Source organism: Papio anubis, chromosome 1, assembly GCF_008728515.1.
Source record: "Papio anubis isolate 15944 chromosome 1, Panubis1.0, whole genome shotgun sequence".
Taxonomy (NCBI): domain Eukaryota; kingdom Metazoa; phylum Chordata; class Mammalia; order Primates; family Cercopithecidae; genus Papio; species Papio anubis.
In genome coordinates, this window is record NC_044976.1 from 198,633,001 (window position 1) to 198,652,755 (window position 19,755).

At 46.1% G+C, this 19,755-nt stretch overlaps 1 long non-coding RNA gene across 1 annotated transcript; it reads right to left on the reverse strand.

The window, feature by feature from the left end:
- Positions 1-514: 514 nt before the first annotated feature.
- Positions 515-6,852, reverse strand: LOC103880804. Its single transcript, XR_001898506.3, has 3 exons — positions 6,213-6,852; positions 4,245-4,506; positions 515-944 (listed from the first exon to the last, which is right to left on the reverse strand). It is a non-coding gene; the product is annotated as an uncharacterized LOC103880804 (long non-coding RNA).
- Positions 6,853-19,755: the final 12,903 nt, after the last annotated feature.

A 19,755-nucleotide genomic window follows, 5' to 3' on the forward strand; every position in this document is an offset into this window, starting at 1 on the left:
AATATGGCCACAAATTAGTAGTTGTCTAACTCTATCTACAATGTGAAAGGAAATTTAAACCCGTAACTTACAAAACCAGAGTAAAGTCTAAGAATTCTTCAATTGATTCGATTCCCTGATTTCCCAGATTTCCGTGAGGAGGCAGCTGCCAGTCCTGTCATTCCCAACTTGGTTTGCCCATTGGACACATCCACCCAAGGCCCATCTGGTAGTTACTGAAATGTGTCACAGGGGCAAACAATCAAAGGGAAATAATCATCAGAAAGCAACAGAAACACAAGTGTTTCATCCCTGATGAAAGAGTCTTCCCAAGGCTATTTATACTGCGTCATCTTCAAAAGGTCACCAGGCACTGGATGACTTCATCTATTTACCTTAACTGAGCACAAAGTCCACGTCCTGCTCATGGCAGTGGCTGCCGTCCCTGACCAACACTCACCCCGCCCCCACCCCGACAGCCATGTTCCTGCTCATGGGCAGGCCTGCCCACCCTCCTCCACTCCACACTTACCTAGAGGAGGAAGGGGTCAGGGAAGCCTGCCACATCTGTCAAGACAACCTCCCACCCAGGGTCACAGCAGCAGGTAGCTAGTTTAAATTGTGGTATTTACAACCAAATGAAAGAGGGAAGGAGTCAAGTGGAGATTGCTGCAAAGTAAACACTGCAAACCCTCCAAAACCAGAAGCCCAAAGGCACATTTTCTTTGGGAATAAGCCAACTATTTGTTCCTTTGGCAAGTGTGGGGTTTATTTAACTAGAAAAAAGAGCCTGATTTAATTGTGTGCATTCACGTGTGTGTACATATACACACAGAAGGGGGGTGGTAATGGGGCTCCTCCAGCTAGTCAGAGTTTCTGCTCTCTTATGTCAGAAAACAGGCCAACATTCTGAAGTCAAAGTCAATTACTGAATATGGGTGTGCTCTTCCTCTTCATTTGCATTTCTGGAAAGGAAGGGGAGAAGGGGTATAAATAACCATTGTTAAATGTCTGCTCTGACTAGGTAGGCACTAAGCTAATGGACATTTTAAAGCAACAGCCTCTGTAAGAAACACATTTTTATTGCAGCCCCATACACACACACACACACACCCCCACATGCATACACACACATTTACACATATAGTTCATGAAAATGATGTTAACTATTACTACATGTGAGACACTCTGCTATTTTCTATTCTATTTCTTATGTCTTTTTTTTTTTCTTTTTCATTTTTTAGAGACAGGTTTTTGCTCCATCTCCCAGACTGGTGTGCAATGGTGTGATCATAGTTCATTGCAAATTTGAACTCCTGGGCTCAAGCGATCCTCCTGTCTCAGCCTCCCGAGTAGGTAGGGCTACATGTGTGCACTGCGCACCACTACACTCAATTAATTTTTTTATTTTTATCTTTTTTTTTTTGTAGCTACAGAGTCTCGCTGTGTTATCCAGGCTGGTCTCAAACTCCTGGCCTCAAGAGATCTTCCCACCTCAGCCTCCCAAAGTGCTGGGGCTGCAGGTGTGCACCACTACGCCCTGCCTATATCTATTTTTTTTGTTGTTGAGATGAAGTCTCATTCTGTCACTCAGGCTGGAGTGCAGTGGCACAATCTCAGCTCACTGCAGTCTCTGCCTCCTGGGTTCAAGCAATTCTCCCAGTCAGCCTCTCAAGTAGCTGGGATTACAGGCGCTCACCACCACGCCTGGCTAATTTTTTGTATTTTTAGTAGAGACAGGGTCTCACCATATTGGCCAGGCTACTCTGCCAACTCCTGACCTCAAGGGATCTGCCCCCTCGGCCTCCCAAAGTGCTGGGATACAGGTGTGAGCCACCATGCGCAGCCATATTTTTTAATTGAGGTCTAACATACATACTAAAGTTCATGAATCCCAAATGTAGAGCTTGATGTTTTTTTAAGGGCACTTTATTTTATAACCAACTTTATTAAGATATGATTTATAGGCCAGGCGCAGTGGCTTATGCCTGTAATCCCATCACTTTGGGAGGCCAAGGCAGGTGGATCACAAGGTCAAGAGATTGAGATCATCCTGGCCAACATGGCCAAAGCCTGTCTCTACTAAAAATACAAAAATTCACTGGGGCAGGCACCTGTAATCCCAGCTACTTGGGAGGCTGAGGCAGGAGAATCGCTTGAACCCGGGAGGCGGAGGTTGCAGTGAGCAGAGATCGCGCCACTACACTCCAGCCTGGCGACAGAGCGAGACTCCGTCTCAAAAATACATATATATATGATTTATATACCACAAAATTCACCCATTTAAAGTGTACACAGCTCAGTGGGTTTTCGTACATTTCCAGAGTTGTACAATTGTTATCACAATCTAATTTAGGACATTTTCATCACCCCATAAAGAAACTTTATACCCAATATCTATTCTAATTTTTTTATGTCAGTCATAATGAAATGAAATCTACTTCATTCATGAGGCAGAACTGAGAATTGTAAAATCAGTGTAGCTGTTTCAGTACAATGTCTCATTTATTCCTCACAAGACCTCAAAAGCAAGTGTTAACTATGCCCAGCTCACAGAACCGAGGGGCAGAGAGATGCATAACGTGACCAAGGTCACACACACGTAAGTGACAGAACTGAAAGCCCATGCCAGTCCTCCAGGCGCCCTTTGGAGTTCTTCCAGTGGCATTGAGACAGCCAGAGCCACTGTCTGTTCCCTGAAGGGTGAATGCTGCAGTCACAAAAGCAGGCCGGCCCCACACATGTCTTTGCACTGCTGGGAGCCACTGCTCGTGGTCAGCAAGGTGATCTCACTGCACAAGACTAATTACAATCAGAAATGCTGCCAGACAACCTGGGCTCAGAGCTCAGCAATGAAATGTATGACTGGGCTGAGCTGGGGTGATGCTTAGCACAGCAGGATTCGGAAGATGACTTTGAGAAGCAAACTAATAACAAAAGGCCTTCAGGCATAATGCCGTCTTGAATTCTTTAAACCTGGAACAGATGACCACATTTCAGAAGGTGCAAACCATCACGTGCACATATGGATATTTTTATAGCATTAAACTATTGTTGTCAGGTGAAACTTAGAGCAATTTCAATGACACGCATCGAAAAATCCTGCAGGACAGTTGTACGGCCTGTCGTAATGAAGTGCAGATGAAAAGTTCATGTCTTCTCTCATATCCCAACCCCTCAACGGGTGGAAAGGGGTGTGTGTGTGTGCGCCTGCACACGTGTGCGTGCACACGCATGTGTGCATGTCTGTGTGTGTTTGTGTGTAGTGTGTTTGCATATATGTATGTTTATGTATATACGGGCATGTTTGTGTGTGTAGTGTGTGTTTATGTATATGTGTTTAGTTTGTAGGTATAAGCATGTGTTTGTACGTTTTTGTGTATATGTTTGTGTGTTTGAGTGTGCATGTGCATGTTTGTGTATATTTGTGTGCATGCTTGTGTTTGTGTATGTTTGTCTGTGTAGTATGTGTTTGTGTGTGTTTGAGTATATGAGTGTGTTTATGTTTATGTTTATGTGCGTGTGTGTTTGAGTGTGTGTGAGATTGTGTGTGTGTGTGTGTGTTGCAGCAGCAGCCGGGGATTGCAGGGCAAAGGTTTAGGATGCATGGAATGGCGAAGGTGCTGGCCAGCCTTCCACTGCCCATGCTATTTAATAAGCACATCTGACTCATCCACCACTTGGCTTGTTGGGTGGTAGAGGAGAGTGGAGGTCATTAGGAGAGGAAAGTATATTAGAAATGAGTGTTTTCCTTTCCAATCTAGCCCTATCCTGTTTCTAGATATGCCTAAATTATTAAACCAGGTTCCCCTTAGAGATCTGTTTCCTATTCTATAAGTAGAGTTTATGCATTTGCTCAACAAGCATTGCCTGAGCACTTCAACTGGGACAGAGAGCACAAAGCGGTTTCATTTTCTCCCAGAAACTCCCTATTGGTTGTCGTCTAGGATCCTGTCTGAGATGTTCATGAACATACATTACCAACTTGGATGCTGGGGAAGAACTGGAGTTTGGTCCATGCCCAAGAGCCATGCCAAAGAACCAGAAGCCCTACTCCCAATCTGAACACGCCTGTGCCTTGGGCTCACAGAAGCTGACATCGCTCTAACTCCCAATCAAAGCCAGGGTCGGGGCCCCATGGAATAGCAGGGGAGGTGGGTGCAGAGCAGTGGAGCGAGCATCTGATGGGGCAGGGTGTGCACCTCGCCAAAGCTGGCTGTGGCTTTGTCACCCACCATTCTAGGATAGGCTTGACTTTTCATTACCTCCTTCACAGCCATGGGGGCTCACTCTGTAAGATGTGGTGCAGGGTTAAGGGGTGCAGATTGATCCCAAAAAAGAACAGAGCTGGTCTCGATAGCGGCTGGACCTCCGTAGAGCACAGGATGTTGGCACTGAAAAGCAGTGACGGGGCTGGGGTGCAGTTCAGGGCAGCTGGGCCCGGCCAGCAGCAGCTCACGTCCAGCGTCCTCAGCAGCCTCTGATCCCAGTGACAGCGTGACCAGGTCTCCCCTAGGAAATGGGTTCCTTTGAAGTTTTCAAAGGTATGAAGGAAAGCCTCCCTTTTTATGAGTTCTGCTGCAGGCAGAGGAAGTGGTTGTGTGCAGAGGAGAGCAATTAAGAGGCAAAGGTCGGCAAGCTGTTCTCCAGGCAGGGCGTGCTGCAGCCTGTCCGGGATGGAGGGGGTGTGGGCCAAGGCTCTAGTGCCCTCCTTCTGTGGGATCTGGGTGGCGGGGAGGAGCTCCTGGACAAAGGCAGGAAGCCACTTCAAGGCATCCCCATTTGGGATGAGTCCACTCTGACCCCGCTTGCCTGCCACAGTACTCTGGAAGACAGTGACTTAGTCCAGCTCCCCATTCATCCAGTGTTGTTAGAAATGTCTAAGTAGGCCAGGTGTGGTGGCTGACGCCTGTAATCCCAGCACTTTGAGAGGCCGAGGTGGGTGGATCACTGGAGGTCAGGAGTTCGTGACCAGCCTGACCAACATGGAGAAACCCCATCTCTACTAAAAATACAAAAAATTAGCCGGGCATGGTGGCACATGCCTGTAATCCCAGCTACTCGGGAGGCTGAGGTTGTGGTAAGCTGAGATGGCGCCATTGCATTCCAGTCTCGGCAACAAGAGCAAAACTCTGCATCAAAAAAAAAAAAAAAGTCTAAGTAGCACCAATATCAGTTCTGGTGGTGGGAGATGGTTAGTTCCTTTTTTCCCCAGCAAGTCTGCATCCCCAAGTGCCCTGTCACATCCTAGAGCCACACAGCTGTCCTGCAGGGATCTAGACCAAGATTAACACATGATGTGCTGCGTCCCACAAGGTGGACACCCCTTCCAGTGTGCCCAGGATTAAGTGGCTTCCTGGGACGCAGGACTTTCAGGGCTAAAGCCAGAACAAACTGGTCCCCTACCCACATGACCCTTATCCCTCCACAAAGAGACCCAGGCCTTCAAAGGAGACAAACTAAGCTACCCTGAGGACAGAAGGCATCTAGACCAGCCCTCTAGTTGGAAGACAGACCCAGCATCATTTGAAGATTAGAGGTATGGAGCCTTCCAGACCAGTCCCCAACCAAACCACTGGCGCCAATCCAGGCCTGAATGGTCCCCCAAGCCAGGCTGAGCCGAGCCTGGGCACTGAGCTCCACCCTCCTCTGAACCAGCTGAGGTTGTGTCCCCGCCCCACCCACCCACCCTCTCTGGGCTCCCAGGTCCCTACAGCAACCCTTCTCACAGCTGCCCAGGTAGGTGCCTAGGTATGGTGAGGACGCACGCCATCCAGGGTGATGTCCACATGGCACTGCCAGTTCTGTGCATCAGGCTATAAAAAACACTCTCGTGGGGTTTATTTTTGCTGACATCTCTTAGCCCTGGTCGGATGGAGTGGGGTTGAGGGTGGGTGCAGTGTGAGCTAATTGTGGCTAATTTTGCTTCTGCTGACCAAGAGACTAGATGAGGTTTATAGAATGCATCTAAAAAGCTGAGGGAGGTGGAATGGGGTTTCCACTGGCCTTCTTTTCACCCTACAGGTGGCTCAGCCTCCCACTGGGTATCCCAGCCCTATGCATACAGAGGCTCTCTTTTACCCGCAGGCGTTGGTCTCAGGCCTAGATACAGGGAAGTGAAGAGCATGGAGAAAAAGTGAACAGGAAGGGAGAAGAAAAGGAGGTGGATGGGTAAGGAGAGAAAAGAGAGGGGGCCCCAAAGTTGCCTCAGTGCCCTGAGTAAAGATGCTTACCAATTCCTAAATACCGCAGTGGCTAAGAGCTCTGCATCTATCAGCCACATGCTGACTCCTCCAGCAACTCTAGAAGCCAGGATGGGTTCTGCCCCATTTTTACATAAAAAGAAACCGTCTCAGAGAAGCTGAGCAATTTGGTCACCGTAACACAGCAGTCAGTCTCATCACAGGGAGGGGCGACTGCAAAGCTCTCAGCAGCGATCATACACAGCTTTCTGACTTTTAACCTTCTATGTGCAGAAGTACACGGTGAATCTCCATAGCAAGGAAGGTTTCTGTCATCCTAACTGAAAGATCTTCAGGCACCAAGCTCATTAACCGAAGCACCTAGAGTCAGAACCCTCGCCTGAGAGCTGGGAACGGCTGATGCGCTCCCCCTGCCGGCTGTTACGAAAACAATCAAATCACGTGAGGCTGGCAGCCTGGACAGGGATGCTTCACAAAGAAACGAGAAAACGGCAGCCATGCTGAGACTGCTCTGGGTTTGGAAAATGCAGTTCTGGAGACAAGAGAGAAAAGAAAGGAGTAATTCAAAACGGCTAGTTCCCTAAAGGAATGTCTGAGAGAATGGTTCTAAAATGAAAATGGTCTTTCGGCTTGAAAATTTGCAGTGGCAGGTAGATTCACACAGCCTGAATTCAGAATACAAAGAAAAGGCAAGAAATGAGATGTAATCCTTGACTAAAAATAAAAACAATCACAAAAGCCATACATAGATATATAGAAAATGTTGACAAAAACAATATTTGAGTGCTTACTATGAGCCAAGCACCATTTAAGAGCTTTGCCTTTATTATCTTATCTAATCTTCATAGCAATCCTATGAAATAATGCTAATGTATCAGATGTGGAAAATAGGGCATACAGATGTAAAGCAACTTGTATAAGGCCAAACAGCTAAAAAAGTAGCAGTAGTTTACAGGGATAGATACAGTAAACAAAAGGCAGGTGGAAGAGGGATTACAGGTTGTTCTTATCCAAAGTGTTTGGAGCCAGGTGCAGTAGAATGTACCTGTAACCCTAGCTACTTGAGAGGCTGAGACAGGAGGACATTTTGAGCTCAGGAGTTTGAATCCAGCCTGGGCAATAGAGCTAGACGTTCCCCCCACCCCACTCGCCCCCGCCCCCGCCATCTCTAAAAGATTAAAAAAATGCCAGGCATGGTGGGTCACACCTGTAATCCCGACACTTTGGAAGGCCGAGACTGGCGGATCACTTGAGCCCAGGAATTCAAGACCAGCCTGGGCAACGTAGCAAGACCTCTCCCCACCCCCATCTCTACAAAAATTTTTTTAAAATTAGCTAGGCATGGTGGCGCGCCTGTAGCCCCAGCTACTCAGGAGACTGAGGCAGGAGAATCACTTGAGCCCAGGAGGTCAAGACTGCAGTGATCACGCCACTGCATTCAGCCTTGGTGACAGAGTGAGACCCTGTTTCAAAACTAAATAAATAAATAAAAATACCTGGGACCAGAAATGTTTCCGATTTGGGATTTTTTTGAATATATGAGATATATTCCGAAGTCAAAATTTTTAAAAAGATACGTAATGAGGTATCTTGAAGATGGGCCCCAAATCTAAAGACAAAATTCATGTATGTTTTATATATAAACCCTTATAAACACAGCCTCCAGGTAATTTTACGCAATATTTTTAATAATGTTGTGCATGACAAAGTCTTGAATACGTTTTGACTGCTATCTGTCGCATGAAGTTAAGTGTGGAATTCTCTACTTGTGGCATCATATTGCTGCTCAAAAAGCTTTGGATTTTAAAGCATTTTCAATTTTGGGTTTTTGGATTAGGGATACTCCATCTGCTGAGGGAACAAATATGCCAGCTTCCCACTCGTGGGAAGCGATCGTGTTTTCCGGGAGTGATGAGTTATTTGAGCTGCCTCTTGCTCCTTCTTTATTCCCATTCCCCTTGTAACCAAAACAAACAGACAAACCAGCCAGGCACTTGTAAGCCCGATGGCTAAGGTTGTTCATGTCTGGCCACAGTAAAGAAGAAGCCCAATCAGCTCCCCCTCCCAGAACTGGAATTTCTGTCCCCTGCACCATGACAACATCACCTCACCTCCCGAGCTAAGCAGCCATAGAGACAAAGAGGGTAAGGAAGGGAAAGAACCTTAGGCTTCGGGCTGTTTCCTATACTTGCGGTTTTTAAAAGGAATCTGGCATTCCTAGGCAGACAAGAATGCAAATTGGCCAAGGTACAGAGACACCTGAATCCTGTGCCTCAGACCCAGAGAGCGGCCGCTGGAAGGTCATATTTCCTGCTTTGTTTTCTGCTGTAAGATGCTGTTGTAACTCCTTCCCTAACAGAAGTGGGTGAGTGAAGGGGGCGACGTTTCCTACAGCGGACCTCCGTGTGACTCCAGCTCCTCCCTAAAACATAAAGCCTACTAGAGCAGGAAGCTGAAGAGAGTGAAGAGAAATCACCGCGTGGCTTCGGGTGTCCATGGCGGGTGTTCTTGCTGGATAGAGGGGTGCTGAAGGCTCGCTGGACCCAAGTCTCCAACCCAGTTAGAGGGAGGAGTTGATAAACTGGGGGTGGCTGCAGAGAATAAGTTTCAACCTCAACACTGAAAAACGGCCTGGGGATCTTGGCAGGGTTTTAGCCCTCACATCTGCCTTCAAATGAGGGACTTCCAGCTGACCTCTGACAGTGTCCCCCAGTATTATGCAAGGGCAGAGTTAAGCTTTTGGCAGCAGGCAGGAGCACAGAAGTGCCAGGGACATTCTGTTAACAAAGCACAAAGGGTAGAAGGAAGGAACAAGCCATTCTTGTCCACTGTACAGACTGAGCTCCATTGTGTTGATCCAACATGACAGAATTTGTTTCATTAAAGACTCCCTCATCACCACCACTGTCAAAGTCAAATCCCTCCAAAAGCCAGAACCCAAGCCCCACTGTGGTGCAAGGATCCTGCAGCTCTGCAGTCAACGGGTGAAGCCTAAAGCTCCAGCAAAAACCCAACTGCCCAGATCTGCGAGCTGCGGGGAGGGCAGGCCATTTGGCCATAACCCACCCACTCAAGGAATCGCTCCTTTCCACTTGTCTGGGTAGAGTGGGAAGGAGAGCCTCCAAGAACCAGCGGGGAGGAAGTTTTCTGGGGCTCCACTGTGTCGCTGATTTATTGAAGCCTTTCAGGGCCAGAATGACACCATCCACCTACCTCCTGCTAATCCGTATTCTCAGAGCTTTAAATCATGGTGACAGTCCCGCCAGGCACTCTGACCAGTTGAGGGCTTCCAGGGCCCTGCGGGCCAGAGCACCCCACAGCTGCACTGCAGGTGACACCCCCACCTGCCCCAAATACATCCTAGCTCCTGCTGCTCTTGGGCCCTCTGCTCAATCAGATAATCCACGGAGAAATGACCTTCTTTTCACTGATTTAGAAGCTCTCTCGACTGAAAAAATTACAGAAGTTAGAAAAAATAATTGACATTATGACTCACCCCTACCTCCTACTATTGCTAAGCTTCAAAGTAAACACCTGCTGCTGTAAACTGAATAAATGCTAAATCACTAAGATCTTTTGTTAAACAAATTCTGCCACACCACTGCAATCTTACTGGGCTGGAGGAATTTTCTGATCACCCAAAGCATCTTGAGTGCCCGTTATTTCCACCCCACCTTTAAATGTGAGACCAAACCTTCGAAGTATACTGCCTCTTGCAAAAAAATAAAAATAAAAACCACACACACCAAAAAGCCTGATTATTTCTGAGGAACACCACAGTAGCTCACTCTCTGTATGGTAGCTATAGTCCAAAACACAAAAAACAAAGCAGGTAGAAGCAGAAATCAGGCAGGAAATAAAGACCAAGCTGGTGAGAAATTGGAGAAAGGCTTTCCAAAGCAATGTGACAAGGAAAAGGGAAACTTGAGGAAGATTTTTTTTTCTCTGAGATCAGAGCCCTGCAATTGTCAGACAGCCAGTAAGCATTTATTATGCTCCCAGTACACACCTGGCCTTGTATTTGGAATTAGAGGTCACCTCTGAGTTTATCTAAGCTCTTCTAGAAAAACGGATCCACCCTTATACATTCAAATTATCCAGTCTGCTATGTGGTTTTCCTGTCCTGCTTCTTATGACATAAGGGATTCTGCCTTTGAAACAAGGATGCCAGAGATGTACTGTGATCCATAAATTCAACTCGGGATCAAACAAGAAACTCAGGATCCTGGGATCTTGGCCAGGACGTGCCCTAACTTGCTTCATGTACAATGGGCTGTCATGTCACTGTTCTCTCATAAACTCCAGACAGGAAGTAAGGGTTGTGACTGATTTCAAAGGGCACAGCGGGGAGCCACACTGTGCTTTCCAGCCACACTGCCTGGAAAGCAGGCTGCAGGCACTGCCTCCCGGGGAGTTTGATTCTGAGTTTTATTCTAACATGATCAAAGCAGTAGTTGGGGTGGGGAGCATTCTGAAAATCTGTCTGATTAGAACTATCTGAATTTATATTCTACTTCTACTTGGGAAAATATGCATTTAAATCATTGACAGCTCCAAAATTCTAATGATTCTGTGAGCTACTGGAATTAGTAAGAGACTCATCAAACCAAGAATAATTAAATGACCAGCTGTGGGCAGTGTGGGACTTCAGACAAAGCAGAGGTCCGCATGAGGAGGCACAAGCTTGGCCCTCTGTGGGGCGACAGGAGTGGTGGTGGTGATTTTGATCAGGAAAATACACCAACAGCAAAGGCACCACTGCCAGGGGATGTTGTGAGCCAAGACACGAAGCAGAAATGAAGCCAGTAGGTTTTCCAGGACAGTGTGATCAAAGTGATTAACCCAGTGGCGGGGATAGTTTGTTTGAGGGAGTGATGGAAGGTAAGGTCAGCTGAGATCATCAAGAGTCTAGGAATCATGGGGATAAATAAAGGGGAAATCAAAATTTTATAATAACTCTTTTACAAAGATTACTCTGCAATCAAAATATAGGAAGGATAGGAATGAAGAAAGAGGAAGGGCAGAGAAAGCTCCCACGCTGCCCACAGCATCGCCCAGATAAAAGTCCTGCAAAACTGGAAGCAGACAAGAGGGGGTAATGGGAGGGACACCTAGACCTCCGAAAGGGTGAGATTCTGTGTCTGGGTGACTATGGCAGAGAGAAGGAAGGGTGCGGAGGATGTGGATGTTGTGAGCCTCTGTGTGTCCGACTAGCGTGGCAGGATTTCTCACTGCAGCATTCATGGCTGCCACCTTGTCATATCCAAAGTCTGCCTTCAAATGATGCAGGATTGTTTTGCTCCTTACTTCAGCTGAATCCAGATTCTTGTCTCACAACCAGGAAAAATTAGGCACACGGACACATTGAAAGGTGAGGAGGGCAGAATTTATTAAGCAAAAGGAAAGCTCTCAACAAAAAGAGGGGTCCTGCATGCAGGTTTTCCACCTCACAAATTGAGTGCCAGGCCACTACACGTGAGTTGAAGAGGCCAGGCTCCTCCCCTGCATAAGGCAAGAATTCCTGGTGGCTCCACCCCATTCTTCCAGTCCACACGTGGGCTCTTAGTCTGAACCACTCCACATTGATTTTTCCCTTACTGCACCTGTGTTAAGGGACGGAAGTCTTTGCCATGGGCATGTTTAGGTAAAGCCCGCAGTGCACAATGACCTGGGCAGGTGGGAGGCTCTCAGGGACCACTCCCTATTTGCCTAGGCGTTTGGCTCTCTCCTGCTTCTATCACAGGTAGACTGGCCTCTGAGACTAAGCCACTGGACCACTTGGGAAAAATGGGGCCTCTCTGGTGGCTTTTCTTCTTTAGGATAAGTTTCAAGTGCTCTAACAGAGACTCACAAGATCGTGGCTTAAACAAGATAGATGTCTGTTGCTCTGTCTCCCGGTCGTCCAGGCAAATAGTAAGTCGAGGCTGGAATGGCAGCTGCACAGGATCTAAGACCCTGGCTCCTCTTTGCCAGTTGCTCTGCCATCTCTACGGTGCTGCCCTTGTTGGCATTCTCCAAACTGGCTTCCCCGCCCCCAGAATGTTCTAGGCAACAGGATGGAGGATGGGATGGAAAAAGATCACATCCCTTCCTGTTAAGATATGATCTAGAAGTTACCTCCAATAATTTCACTCACAGTCTTTTGGCCAGAACTGAGGGTGTTACCACACTCAGAGAAAGGGGCATCTAGGAAATAGAGTCTTGATCCTAGGCCACCCAAATGCAAAGCCTATCACTACAAAAGAAGGAATCGATGGATATTGGGGCTCCACCAGGTAGTAACTGCTACCCATAGCACCTCGCTTAAAACAACACATCACATCATTTTCAAGCAGTGTACAAAGAATGGCCCAAGATAATGATGGCATTGAAAAACCACCTTTGCAAAAATTATAACAGAAAATTATGACAGCGAAAGAGATCTGATCTAACCAATCCCCATCTTGCCTTTAACCTCCAAACTGCCTTGGTCATTCCTAGGCTTGGGCCAAGCTAACTTGGGGAGTTACAAACTTTAGTTTACAGTTTAAATAATAGTCCTTCCCCAAAACTAAACTGCCTTTGTAAAATGAATAAAGGGCCACCCAGTTAGGAAGATGAGAGAAGCCTGAATTCTGCTAAGATGTAGGTGTAAACAATTACCAGCCATTATTCTGGAGGTCACAAGTTTTGCAACTTCCCCACTTACTCCTGCAGATAACATCACTCTTAAAGAACCTAAGATTGGTCTTTGGAGATGTCCTTTCAGGATTTTGTATTTCGCATGACCAGATGACCAGACCTTGACTCTTGGCCCAACCAGTCCTGTGGACCCACCCAGAAGCAGACTCAGTGCACAAGGACCATTTTCCACACCCTTATGATTGCATCCCCAACCAATCAGCTGCATCTGTTACCGTCGCTTCCTGCCAGCCAAACAACCCTTGAAAAACCCTAGCCTCTGAATTTTCCGGGAGGTTGACTTGAGTAATATCTTCATCTCCCACGTGGTGTGGCCAGCCTCATGTCAATTAAACTCTTTCTTTATCGCGATGCCATGGCGTCAGTGAATTGGTTTTGTCTGTGCAGTGGGCAGGAAGAATCCATCAGGCTATTACAATATCATTATCAGAAACAAGAGGAATGGGGAGGAGAGCCAGCAACTGAAACTGGATGATTCATTTCAGAATGCTAAATGGACCTCTGAAGGGACATTGGCTTGGAGATCTGGCACTTTAGCTCAGGGGAGAAGTCAGATTTGGAAACCAAGGTGGCAGTCATGATGGGAGAGAGCAGGGATGCCCTCCAATAGTGAGAGGATGTGCCTTATCTGGGACTGTCACTGTACTGTGGCTATTATCTGAAACTGTCTCCCCAAAGACACCGTAAATCCTGCTCTCCAGTAGTATTCCATGTTCTGAATGGCACTAGTGTTTAACCTTGGGGGAAAACGTGTTCCTTTTTCCTATTGAGTCTGTATTTGAAGACTTGATTGGCAATGACTCCTCCTAACTAGGCAAGCTGACAACTTCTTGATGTCGGAACCTTTTAGCCAATGTGTACACACTGGTAGGGGGTAGAGGGGGAAAGACAGGAAAAAGAAAAGTGCTGAGAATTCCAGGTACCCACTGCAGGACAAGCTGGCTACCTTTTCTCTGGCAGTTGTTATTAAGAGCATTTTCCAGCATCCTGACGTTTTCATCCCCCATTGTTCAGCCACCCATTTCTAAAGAGTTAGCATAATAAGTGGGATCAGGGGTTAGGTGGACTGGGCACCAGCACCTTAACCCTGGGGGTAGAGATCAATGTCTGGCTTTTAGGAGTGAAGTTGATTCTGGAGTATAAAGTGCTGCCCCCACCCTGTTCCAGGGCTGCTGGGTGTGAAAGGAAAAGAAATCTCGGGACCCCAAAATCACTAAGCCAAAGGGAAAAGTCAAGCTGGGAGCTGCTTAGGGCAAACCTGCCTCCCATTCTACTCCTAAAAATGATAGCTACTAACTAAGATTTTTTTTTAAGCTACAAACCTCCCTCACAAGGAATTTCCTGATAGATAAAGGACAGACAGAGCTCGAAGCCACCCCTCTGCTCACTGAGATAAATGCATATCTGATTGCCTCCTTTGGAGAGGCTAACCAGAAGCTCAAAAGAATGCAACCATTTTGTCTCTTATCAGCCCATAACCTGGAAGCCCCCTCCTCACTTCGAGTTGTCCGGCCTTCCCATACCAATCCAACAACAGAGTGGGAAGACGACCTTCCCCTGGAGTTTGGACTTCCAGTGGCCAAACTCCTCTCCAAAGTCTGAGATTTTACTGCACCTGTCACCCGAATAGTGACCCCAGTACTGTACGTCGTATCTAATATGTAGTTTTTTTGATCCTTTATCCCCTCCCACCCTGTATCTATTTTTAATTGCTTTGTGAACTGAGGCAAATGTGATAAAAAGGCATCTGATGTACCTGCTTCTAGCATACAAGAAAACATATTTCCTGAGCATGCTATTACATGCTTGACACTTTATATATGCTATTTCATTTAACATCCCAACAATTCTAAAACCTGGGTTTCGTTATTGCTACTCTACAGATGAAGAACCCAAGGCTCTGAGAGTTAACTAACTTGCGCAAGGTCACACAGTTAGCAAGTTGTATGGGCAGGATATAAGCCCAGTCTGGCTGCAAAGCTATGTTCTTTACACTGTAACTTACTTCTGAAGGAAGGAGGCTTAAAAATAATCCATGCAGAATTTGTATCAGCTTGATATGTGTGCCTTATAATAATAATTATTATATTATATAATATTATTATATAATATATAATATAATAATATAATACATTATTATTATTATTTTGAGACAGAGTCTTACTCTGTTGCCCAGGCTGGAGTGCAGTGGCATGATCTTGGCTCACTGCAACCTCCACTTCCTGGGTTCAAGCGATTCTCCTGTCTCAGCCTCCCAAGTAGCTGGGATTACGGGCACCCACCACCATGCCTGGCTAATTTTTGTATTTTTAGTAAAGACAAGGTTTCACCAGTTTGGCCAGGCTGGTCTTGAACTCCTGACCTCAGGTGATCCACCCACCTTGGCCTCCCAAAGTGCTGGGATTACAGGCATGAGCCACCACACCTGGATTGCCAAATTATTTTAATAGAATAGGATAGGATAAAACTTAGAAGATATCGGATACCATTTTCCAGGTTGAAGGAGCACTGGTGAGACACTGTCAAAGAGAAATGCACCACATACACATGAAGAGGAACCATTTGTAGGTGGTACATAAAAGGGTGAAAAATAGGCCAGGCATAGCGGCTCACGCCTGTAATCCCAGCATTTTGGGAGGCTGAGGCGGGTGGATCACAGTCAGGAGTTCAAGACCTGCCTGGCCTACACAGTGAAACCCTGTCTCTACTAAAAATACAAAAATTAGCTAGGCGTGGTGGCGCACCACTGTAGTCCCAGCTACTCAGGAGGCTGAGGCAGGAGAATCATTTGAACCTGGGTGGGGGAGGTTGCAGTGAGCTGAGATCGCACCACTGCACTCCAGCTTGGAGGACAGAGCGAGACTCCATCTCAAAAATAAATAAATAGGCCGGGCGCGGTGGCTCAAGCCTGTAATCCCAGCACTTTGGGAGGCCGAGGCGGGTGGATCACGAGGTCAGGAGATCGAGACCATCCTGGCTAACATGGCGAAACCCCGTCTCTACTAAAAATACAAAAAACTAGCCGGGCGTGGTGGCGGGCGCCTGTAGTCTCAGCTACTCGGGAGGCTGAGGCGGGAGAATGGCGTGAACCCGGGAGGCGGAGCTTGCAGTGAGCCGAGATCACGCCACTGCACTCCAGCCTGGGAGACACAGCGAGACCCCGTCTCAAAAACAAAACAAAACAAAAAAAAATAAATAAATAAATAAATAAATAAATAAATAAATAAATAGATAAAGGTTAAAAAATAATTATAAAGGGAACATATCCAGAGTTTTTTATTAGAAAGTGTTGTACAAAATCTTGAAAGTAGAATAGTTCTATAAAATGTATTATCTGTAGATCAGAAAGAGAAGATATAAAGAAATGTATTTTTGAAACTAAATAAAATGAAACTGGAAAAGCAACAATAATATTATATGTGGTATTAAATTAGCTTATTAAAAGAAATCTAAAATCTAAAATCATATTAACTTATTAAAAGAAATGTAAAACCTAACAGAAAGACTAAAATTAGAGGACACAAATGCCAAATGTCAGTGAAGTTTAAAGCAACTGGAACTGTGATACACCACTGACTGGAGTGTAAATTTTTTTGTTTCCTTGAGAAACTGTTTGACGTTACCTACTCAAGCTAAACATACACCTATACTCTGACCCAGTAATCCCACCCCTAGGTAAATACTCAAAACAAAATGGATGCATGTGTCCAAGGAAAGGCACACACCTGTGCATTCACACCAAGTGTATTTACGATAGTCAAAACCCAAAATAAGTCAAATATCTGTTAACCGTAGGTAGAAATTTTCAGTCTCTTGGCTTTTAAAGTCTTCCATGTTTTGCTATTGTTTTCTGATCAATTTTATTTCCTGTTCCTATTACCTAAAAGCTCACAGTTCCAAACAAGTGAGATTCCTTGGTCCCCACTGGATGCGACAAGGAAATATGTTAGTGACCCTGCACATTCGGGCAGCTGGGTCAAAGGATGTACAAACCTTGGGGTTAGAGAATTAATTGCCCTGGGAAGGTCTCTGCAGGTTTATCTGCCTGGAGCGAAGTGTTTACATTTCAAAGAGTAATAAAACCTGGATCCGTTCACTTTGGTTTCGAATGGCCAAAACAATCCAGGGATGCCAGTGCTGTCACTTAAAAGAGGAAGCAGCCAATTCACAAAAGAGTGAATAAACATTAAAAAAAAAAAAAAGGCAGCTCAATAACATTTTCCATTTATCAGTTTGGCAAAGAGTTTTAAAATTTTTTAACTGCCAGTGGTGGAAAGATGCATGTGAGCCTTCTCACACACTGGGGATGGAAGTTACTTTGAAAATAAGTTAAACACCTTAACTCACACACACCCATTGTTCCTTTTTAGAATTATGCAGAGGAAATATAGTGGATCTATGCAAAGACAGCAATTTCAAGGGGCTTATCAAGGGGCTTATTTTTTGATAGAAAAACCTAACAGTCCAACAAGAGGATGTTGGTTAAATAAGGTATGATATATCCATCCATTTCAAAATGCTGTAAAAAAAAAAAAAAAGTATTTAATGACATGAAAAATGTTAACAATCTGCCGGGCGCGGTGGCTCACGCCTGTAATCCCAGCACTTTGGGAGGCCGAGGCGGGCGGATCACAAGGTCAGGAGATCGAGACCACAGTGAAACCCCGTCTCTACTAAAAATACAAAAAATTAGCCGGGTGCGGTGGCGGGCGCCTGTAGTCCCAGCTACTCAGGAGGCTGAGGCAGGAGAATGGCGTGAACCCAGGAGGCAGAGCTTGCAGTGAGCCGAGATCGCACCACTGCACTCCAACCTGGGCGACAGCGTGAGACTCCGTCTCAAAAAAAAAAAAAAAAAAAAAAGAAAAATGTTAACAATCTATTGTTTAATGACGAACAAATTATAAACAACATGCAAACTATATGAATATATAGGTACTATACACATGCACATGTGTGTGTAGTGTCAAAGACAGAATTACAACAAATTTTGTTATAGATCTTATTGACTATTATTGGCGATGAATCAGGGCAGCCTCCATTCTACAAAACAGAATGAGGGCTTCCACCAGGCAATGGCAGAACTGTGGGTTTTGTAAGGTGGAAACAAGAACAGAACAGTAGGAAAAAGCTGATTGGTTAACATCAGGTTATTTCAGGTTGCTTTTGTAATAAGGGTTAAAGCAGAGGGGATTTCCTTACATACTGCTGACTCAGGAAGGCTGGAATCTCCTGTTTTCAGGAAAACTGGAATCTCCTGTTTTCAGGAAAACCTAGTCTGTTTTGGAAATCTATCTGGTTCTTTAAAGTTTTAGTTTGATTATGTGGCATTTAGCATGAGCGACTTCATTTTGATTTTGTCTGGTCTGTTGGGGCCTAGTGCAGGAGCTCAGTCCAAGACAATGGCCGCTCACGATTTTTGTTTAACAACAGAAAAACACTGGAATCCTATATTACCAAATTGGTGAGAATATGGGATATTTAAACTTTCTTCCTCCTGTTTATGTTTTCTAAGTTTTCAAAAATGAATACTCATTACTGCTGGATTAAGAAAAACAATAAACATTATTATATTTAATAACACAAAGGAGCCAACTGAGAACTGGATGCAGCTTGGTAGTGGCCTGGGCAGGACATTGTCCCAAGTTGAGCTCCTCCCCCACATCCCTCAGGCCCAAAGCCAGCCCTTCCTCCTCCCGAGCCCCCTGCCCTGGGATTCTCAGGCCTTGAAAGCCACAAGTCTTGAAAGTCTCTGAAGGAAGAGACAGGGAGCGAAGGGAGTTTCTGATGCTTCTCCCAGGCAGGTGGGATGATGATGCAGGATTTTTCATGGCCTCTTTGTGGGACTCACAACAGTGGATCCCCGTTTACTTGGCCCGCTGTACTCAACCCTTTGCAAGAGGGAGCACATGAGCAAGCAAGTGCAGGATCTAGCTGGCCACTCCAAGCACTAGCAGGAGCAAGCTCCGTGCAGGGCCCATGGCCAGACAAGGCATGAGTAAATGAGTGTGGGATCCAGCTGGCTGCTCTGGGTGCCAGCAGGAGAAGCTCCATGGGGGGCCTGTGGCAACGCCTAGGTGGGGGTGCCCACAACCCTAAACCCCAGAGGGAGTGTTACAGCGCTCTCTTAGTTCCCCCAGCTGCAGACAGCTATGTGTTAGCAGCTCAGCTGGCCATTTGTCTTGCCATGGGGGGCAGCTGCTCTTCACCAGTGAGGGCAAAAGGTCAGCATGACAGACTTTCTGGGTACCCGCACTTGGTTTGTCCTGAGCTCTTGTCCAGTGTCCAAGAAGAATGAGATCACACGGACGCACTGAAGGATGGTGAAGGCAGAGAATGTTATTGAGTCATGAAAATGGCTCTCGGTGGAGATGGGAGCTGGAAAAGGGATGGGAAGGGCAGGTCACCTTCCCCAAAGTCAGGTTGTCTCTTCCCAGAATTCAAGCCATCTCTCTCCAAAGTCAAGCCATCTCTCTTGAAGTCCGGCCATCTCCCCCAAAGTTCAGCTGTCTCTACCAACTGAGTCTGGGGTCTTTATAGGCACAGTATGGGAGTGGGGTGGGCTGTAGGTAGTTTTGGAAAAGGCAACATTCAATTGGTAAAAAGACATTATTCATAAAGAACCAATCAGGAGAGAGTGGGCAAACAGGAATAGTTCTCACTTTGGGCTGGGCACAGTGGTTTTTGGGAAACCAAAGTGGGTGGATCACCTGAGGTCAGCAGTTTGAGATGAGCCTGACCAACATGGTGAAACCTCATCTCTACTAAAAATACAAAAATTAGCCAGGCATGATGGGGCATGCCTGTAGTCCCAGCTATTTGGGAGGCTGAGACAGGAGAATTACTTGAACCCAGGACGAGGAGGTTGCAGTGAGTGGAGATGGTGCCATTGCAC